This window comes from Elaeis guineensis, chromosome 3 (genome assembly GCF_000442705.2).
Source record: "Elaeis guineensis isolate ETL-2024a chromosome 3, EG11, whole genome shotgun sequence".
Lineage (NCBI taxonomy): Eukaryota > Viridiplantae > Streptophyta > Magnoliopsida > Arecales > Arecaceae > Elaeis > Elaeis guineensis.
The window spans coordinates 81920395-81929368 of NC_025995.2; positions in this window are offsets into that span (position 1 = coordinate 81920395).

An 8974-nucleotide genomic window follows, 5' to 3' on the forward strand; every position below is an offset into this window, starting at 1 on the left:
TAATATTTTTTTGATTTTTCTGTATTCTAGTATATGAAAATTATGAATGTGCAGATGTGGTTCCTCGAGCATACGAATATTAGAGCCCCAGCTGATTCTACAAAATTTCTTAGGTTGTTGAGGTGGCATGATTGCCACAAGAGGATACACGATAAGAAATTTGATATCTTGCAGTCCCACTAGATAAACTAACATCCATGAAACTATGAGAAGTAATATGAATTAATTAGGATGTAATATTTTGGTACTGTCACCTAGGATGTCACATAATATCGATCAATTCTTATATTGTCACCTAGGATGTCATAATTATTTGACAGGAGGTAATATAATTCAACAGGATGTTATATATGTAATTGATTTTAATTTTTTATCCTCCTACATTATTAGATTGACGATGATATACGATCCACCCTACAGGAGTGGTGGCTTCTCAATCCTTGTGTTTCAAGGATGGACGTGCCAAAGAGAAAGTGGCAGGAGGGGTGGCTTCTTACTCATCATGTACCAAGGGTGGATATGCCTAAGAGGAAGGGTGACAAGGGGTGGCTTCTTGCTCCTTATGTGCCAAGTGTGGAGGTGCCTAAGAGGAAGCACTATGCAATGTGTGCACAGCTATAGTTAGAAAATGAGAAGCTTAGGTAAAAGATCAAGAAATTGAAGAAGAAGCTTACAAGGTTGCATGTGGCAAGGAAAAAAATCATGTAAAAGCTATAAAGAAAATGGAGGAGTAGAAGGATGGAGAAGAGGTGAAGTAGAGGGAAGAGAGTGTAAAAGATAAGGCAAAGGAAAAAGAAGTAGAGAAAAAAGAGAGCAGCGAAAGGAGGAGGTGAAGGGAGAGGAGGAGGTAAAGAAAAAGGAAGAGCAGAGAAAGGAAGAGGTGAAGGGAGAGGAGGAGGTGAAGGAAAAGAAAGATGAGGGAAACAATCAGATGAACAAAAAAAATGTGGAGGAAAAGTTGGGGCGGGAAAAGGAGGTGAAGGATGGGGAAGAGGTGAGGTAGAAAGAAGAGGGTGTAGAAGATAAGATGAAGAAAAAGGAGGTGGAAGAAAAGGAGGAGCAGAGAAAGGAGGAGGTGAAGGATTGGGAGGTGAAGAAAAAGGAGGTGGAGAAAAAGGAGGAGCAAGGAAAGGAGGAGGCGAAGGAAGAGGAGGAGGTGAAGGATGGAAAGGTGAAGCAAAAGGAATATAAGGGAAACGATCAGATGAAAGAAAAAGATGTGGAGGAAAGGGAGGTATGGGAAAAGGAGGAGGTGAAGGATGGGGAAGAGGATTCAAAACACAAGGTGAAGGAAAATGGGGTGGAGGAAGTGGAAAAGATGGAATTTTTGGAGGACAGTACTGAGGCAATAACATATTCATTCGAGAGGTGAATGAAACAAGAACATCGATGATGCAAAGCCTCATATTTGACTGCTGATACAAATTTTCTTCATATCCAGATCAGAAAAAAGAGCAAAATCGTCCCCACACTCAAAGAACATAATGAAGTAAGCATTACATTTTACATTGGTTTATCATGACATCTTTATGCTACATTAAATTTTCTATATATATACATGTTTTTTTACGCCCAGCTTTTAATGTAGAGAGTCATCCCACGTGTTCAGGATAATCAAGCGAAAAGCCTATTATCTAAGGACGATGAAACTATCATCAATTTTTTTTTGAATAAAAAAATTAATTCATAAGTGTTTGAAGACATCGTGTATTCTTAAACCTTTTATGACAAGCTATATGGTTGTATGACATCCAGTGTTAGTCTAATGACATCCACTATGTGTATTACTAGCATACTATATAGATTTCTTTCTAGTGTTTATTAAACTTGAGCATTTCCTATTATAGAAAAGTTGTTTATATCAATCATCATGGTGGAAGGATCATGAGATCCCACATTCATGACCTTCTTTTTGACAACATGATTGTGGATGATGCAAGTCTTTCATTCCTGATCAACTCGTATTTCTTATTAAATAAATTTTAATATTGTTCTTGTTAGATTTTCAATCAAAAATTTTATCCTATGACATATAGTAGTATGACATTATGTTTGTTTCTTCATGGACATATTATTGATGCTGAGTAGGAGTTTCTGCTCTAGAAATGGAATGAACACCCAGATGTGTACTACAAGTACCTCATTTCCCCCATCATGACGGTCATGATGTGCATTAACTCAAAAACAACACACCATGAACTTGCTGGCACAACTGGTGTAATGATTTTTGATGATCTTAGTGATAGTGAAAGGACTTTATGTTTCTTTTCACCGTCGTCAACTCGGACAATGCCCACTGGCATCTGAAGTGATAAGGACTTTATGTTTTTTTTCACCATTGTCAACTTGGACAATGCCCACTGGCATCTGATGGTAGTTAACATGGCGGGAAAACACTTCCTCCACCTGAACTCCTTTAAGTAGAGCACCAAGTACAAAGCTGATGTCAGAAAGTGGATAAAGATTATTGGAGCTATGTTTCATATTTTCTGTGGCAATGTAGAAGTAGAAAAATGGAAGATGGAGGAAGATTGTGACTATCTTTCACAACGCACTGGATCACTTAACTGTGGCCTATACTGTCTAAACTATATGAGTTTTCTTGCTCTCAAGTGTAGGCCTGATAATGAAACTTCACAAAAGATGACATCCTTCACTACCGGTGGGAGCTTGGAGCGAGAATACTTAAGGAGGGCCTCACATAGAAAGTTAGGGCTGCTATTGAAAATGTGTGATGTAATCCATAAAAACATTTCTACATTTTATAGAAAACTTTATACTCTTATGTTTTATCAAGTAATACATTGAAAGTTGAAAGTAAATATAATCCAATCTCTGATGTTGATTCTTATTTGTTGCATGATGTTATAATTACTGTAGAGGATGTCAGAATTAAATTGGGATGTCTTGTATTACTAGAGAAGCTATTTCTTTGATCTGAAGGACACTGATAGTTCTACGATGTGGTAGAATGATTATTTTTGGAGGGAATGCACCACGTCATTGTGTTTTTGGGGGGAAATCTCCTGCAAAAGGTCATGCTCCTATTCCAAAGAGAGAATAAAGCTTCTACACAGGGGAAAAATATGTTGCTTGCTACATAAACAGAAGAGAAGAAAAGAGTTATCTTGAGATCACGAATAGTGCATCCCCATCTGTTGTCATGCCCATATATTATTATGGGGATAGTGCATCATTGAAGACTTCATGGATAGAGGCCAACCCAGGAAGGAGATTTCTTAGGTGCAAGAGCTATGGAGTTAATCTTTGACTTTCTTTCATCTTTCTTTGGATGATTGAATCATGTACTCAAAGATTCTTTGATTCACAAAGCATTTGACCTCTTTTTCCTTTTCGTTTCAGCAATCTGGTGCATGTGGGTATTATGCTTGGTATGAGCCCTCAGTTATTGATCGTGAAAGGTAGCTTCTTATAGGGCTACTACATAAGATAAGGACAATAGGGATGCAAGTTGCAGCCATAAGAAGATGAGGAAAATGGTTTAAACTATATTGTTTGCTTTCTGGCATTTGCACAGATATTTTTTTGTATTTTATGGTCTGTCTTCCTAATTACCTAGTCAGAAATAAAAATTGACAAAGGCTGTGATGGCGATGTTTCTAATAATAGAGTTGTTTTGGTAAAAAACTTCAGTTAATATAATGCTATTTACAGTTGCAACAGTAGCCATATAATGATATCAAAAATCCATATTTAATTGCTACTTTTATAATTTTGAATTGTTGCTTTTTGTTCAATATCCTTTCTATGATGTATCATTAAGCAGCAGGTTAAAAAAGATATATATATGACTTCACGTGAAAAATATGACATCCCGAACTACATTTATGACTTCCTGCATTGAATGGCTGATTGAACTTGATGTCTTTTTATGGCTTGTTGATGCGTTGAATGGCTTCCTGAACAATATGTATGACTTCATGTGAATATACATGATAAATGAACATCACTTTTGTATTTCTACATCGTTATTAGATTTTTTGAGTACCATTTCTACTACTTGATGCCTTTTTATGGCTTTCAGAAATTTTATGGCTTCGTGATGCATTATATGGCTTTTTAAACAATATGTATGAATTTTTGTGAATATATATGGCTTTATGTGAATATATATAACTTTTTGAAGAATGTATGTGGCTTTTCGAAGAATATATAGAACATCTTAATACTTAGGATGACTATTCTATACCTTTTTATGGCTTTCTAAATAATATATATGAATTCTTGTGAATATATATGGCTTTATGTGAATATATATAACTTCCTGAAGAATATATTTCTTGAAGAATATATACGACATCCTAACACTCATGACCATAATTTAATGCCTTTTTATGGCTTCCTGAAGAATAGTTTAATTATGGCTTCATCGTGGTTATTCCCGAGTGGTATTTTCATATTTTGCCTGTTCGAACTCCATGTTTTTGTGGGAGCTTGGAACCTAAAGAATATTTTCCAGGTGAGGTGCAGTGTTCCATGAAGGTATGGAGAAGATGGATTGATAATGCTCATTCCTGGCTCTTTATAAATAGAATGAAAATGTAGGGACGTGATGAATCATTCTCTGGGAATATCATTATCTGTTAGAACAGGAGATTCATTTGCATTGTGGGGTGGAGAGAATATGGATGATATGGGAGATTTTATTGTTGAAGGCAGGTCCAAAAATATCAAAATTTTCTTACCTGCCGAAGATGTTCATTTAGGCAGCTATTGGAATCTCCGCAGTGGTGGAGTGGTACACATCCACCCTATAAGAGAAGGGTTAGACCTTCCTGATGCAGCCAAAGTTGTAGAAGCTCTGAATCACCTTGGGCCTTTAGGGGTTGATTGGGATCCAATTAAGCTAGGCGATAATGCCTACTCAGTCAATTTTCTATCACGAATCTCCCTTATGTAGGTTGTTCGACATGGCCTTATCCATCATACTTATTTTACTTTTTTTGTTCGACCTTGGTCCTATAGAGATGGGGCCAATCCTCATTATTTGCAGGTTTGTGCACTGCTATATCTTTTTGATGTTCCACAGCATGCTTGGGACATAGAATCTGTCAGGAAGATAGTGTCTAGTTTTGGCCAACTCGATCGAGTCAGTCCCAGAACACTCAATGGCAGAGATCGTACTACTTCAAACTTATGATTTTCTGTAAAAATATAAAGGACATCCCTCGCTCTATAAATGTGGTCTTGGGAGATGCAACGTACCTAATTTTTATTTTCATTTGTAATTATGAACTTGGGCATCCATCCCCTTCTGGTATTCATCCATGAGTAGATTTCGAGCTAGTTTGGACTCCCCGTGCACCAGTAGAAGAAATTGGACCTACATCATCATCATCTTCATCGAATGTTCCTCCATAATAACTGTAATGACATAATGTATTTACTCTTATTCAACTCGATGTAGTGAACCATAAGCAGTATTTTATGTAATTACTTTATAAAATCCAAAAAAAGTGGAAGCCCATGAAATTTTGATATATAGATACCTTTCATTTTGTTTGATAAGATGCAATGTCTCTCTTTTATGGGTATACATTTTGTGGCATTTCAAATATGGCGAAAGTTTGATCTATGATTTCATAATTTCGATCTACGATGCCATATTTTCAACCCAATGTGTATCTGTGCTCGGATGTCATAATTTAGACATATGATGTCATAATTTTTCTCTAGGATGCAATAATTTGGACATTCGGATACTGCCGGATGTCATAATTTTTACCCAAGATATCTTAGTTTGGATAGAATGTCATAAATTTATATGCAAAGATACTTTTATGACATCCTGTAGGTAAAATAAAATTGAAAATTTTTTTTGAACATTTTTATGACATTGCATGTTGAAATTATGACATTCGATGTTAAAATTATAACATCCTGTATATAAAATGCCTTTCGAATGCACGTTTTGATGTTTTCATAATATTGTGAGTTAATATTATGATATTCTAGGTTAATATTATGACATCCTGCAGCTAAAACAAAAATGGATGCCATAATTTTGACCTATGGTTAATGTCGGATGTCATAATCTGAAGCAAAATGACTATATCTTTTACCTAAGATGTCATAATTCTATGAAAATTGCTGAAAAGGTAAAATTATAACATCTTGGATCCAAATTATGAAATTATAGATCAAAATTATGACATCCAACAGTGAAAATATCTCTGAATACTAAGAATATCATAATTTTTACCCTGGATGTCATAATTCTAACCTATAATTGCATACATTTATCCAATGATGTCATACTTTAGACCCAGAATGCCATAATTTAATGTTCGAGGACATCTTCATATGTGGATATCAAAATTTCAAGCTACGATGCCATAATTTCAATCCAACGTGTCATAGTTTTACAATTTGGGATTGCTTTGTATTAGGATATCATAATTTTGATCTACGATGTCAACGTTTCGAATCAGAATATCATAATTTTGACCTACGATGTCAAGTTTCATAATTTCAAATATTGTTTCATAACTCCATGTACTTTTATGACTTTTTGAACTATTTTATAATATTCTACACTATTTTATGACTTTCGATAATGCTTCTGGACATCTTACGCTTTTATAACTTCCTTCGTTGTTTTATGATCGTACTATTTTATAATTTTTTCCACTATTTCGTGATATCCTACACTATTTTATGATATTCTGCATTGTTTTATAATTTTCTCTATTGTTTCTACTGTTTCATAACATCCAGCATTGTTTTCTTGATTGCCGACACTATTTCATGACTTCTGATAATATTTTATGATTTCTGGCACTCCTAGATGACTTCCAACAATGTGTTTTATCATCGTGCACTGTTTTATAACTTTTGATACTATTTCATGACTTCTTATATTGTTTTATGATATCCTATAATATTTTATGACTTTCTGTATTGTTTTATGATTTTTGGTACTATTTTATAACCTTTGGCATTACACTATTTTATGACTTCCTGATATCTCGAGTGGTAAAAATTTATGATATTGTAGTTTAAAATCAAGACATAAATATTTCCATACACAAAGTAAGAAAGTTCAGTTCCAAATGAAATATTTTATTTATAATAATTATAGAAAAAAAGATCATAGCGATTTACGATCATACAAATAGAAACAACAGAGGCCATCATACAAACAAACAAAGAGAAAGAGAAACAATAGAGGCCGACTCTACGTCTGTCTGATAAAAGGCCTTTTTTCTTTCTTTCACTAAGGAAAAAATCAAAACTTGGATGCATCATTACCTTCCCCATAGTGGAAGTTTCTACACTGGTGACCTCCTCTCAGCTTGTGGTAGAGGCCTCGAACTCTTCGACTCTACATTCCCAATCTTGCACTCTCATGCCCAGCAATCGATGGCAACCATCATCCTTGTTCTACCCCAAATCGCATCAATATGCCATTGAGGGTCTTGAGGAAGAGTCTCCCGATGGTGAGGGCCGTGGTCATCATGTGGCTATCCCTATCGGAAGCATGTAGCCCACAGAAACACCATTAGAAACTCTTATTGAAGCCAAATAGTGCTCTAAGCATGGCACCTCCCTGATCCATCAAGGCCACAGATTCATACTTCCTTTGGGCGAGATGATCGTTTTCAATACCTCTTAAGCCAAGCTGGAATCTACAAGATGATGCCTTTCTCTCAAATGATAAATGATAGCCCGATCGAAAAGATGGGCTACTCCACTTGTGAAGAACCTATGGCGAAAGGAGCTGCCCCATCGCACCATAGCGCACAAGAAGACTTTTTTCTCCACTTTGAGATGGAGGGGAGGGGGTCTCTCCCTATAAAAAGAGGAGCTAGATTCAATGCCCCATAACTACCACTATTAACCAGTGACATATGTCGACTAGGGTTGGTCACGGGCACTGCCAAACCTAACACACACTTAATTCGAGCATGAGTGGGGCGGTTGCATCGTTTCACCTCTCCTCTCTTGACTTTGAGATGACGTGCATTCAATATTGACGATAGGTCAAAATTATGACATCCATTTTATGTGATCAAATCCTTCCAGAATCAATTTTTAGGAGACAATCGGTACTATTTCATAATACTATTTTATGACTTGCTCCACTATTTATGATTTTCTGTACTGTTTTATCATTTTTTATACTATTTTATGATTTTTATACTGTTTTATGACTTTTAATAATATTTAATATCTTTCTACAGTATTTGATGATTTCCTCTACTATTTTTTGATATCCAGCACTTTTTAATGATTTTCTCAATGTTTGATAACTTTCAACACTGTTTCATGATTTTCGATACTATTTCATGACTTCTGGTACTATTTTATAACTTCCAATATTGTTTCATTATTTTATGACTTCATGCACTTTTTTGTGATTTTCGAAACTATTTTATGACTTCCAACAATGCTTCAGGACATCCTACACTATTTTATAACTTCCTTCACTATTTTATGACTATACTATTTTATAATTTTTTCTACTGTTTCATGATATCCTGCACTATTTTATGATATCCTATATTATTTTTATAACTTCCTCCCATCCAGCATTGTTTTATGACTTTATTTACTATTTCTTGACTTCAGGCACTGTTTCATGACTTCCGACAATATTTTACGACTTTCTGCAGTATTTTATGACTTTCGATATTGTTTCATGATTTTTTTTATTTATGATTTTTTACACTATTTTATGATTTTTTGTATTGTTTCATGACTTTTAACATTATTTCAAGACTTTTTGTTCTATTTTATGACATCCAACTATCTATAATTTTATGACATTCAATATTGTTTTATGACTTTCTATTTTATTTTATGATTTTTTCACTATTTTTTGACATCTAGTACTGTTTTATGACTTTTGTAAATATTTCATGATTTTTGACACTGTTTCATAATTTTCGACACTATTTTATGACTTCCGATAATATTTCATGACTTCCAACATTGTTTAATCATTCCATGC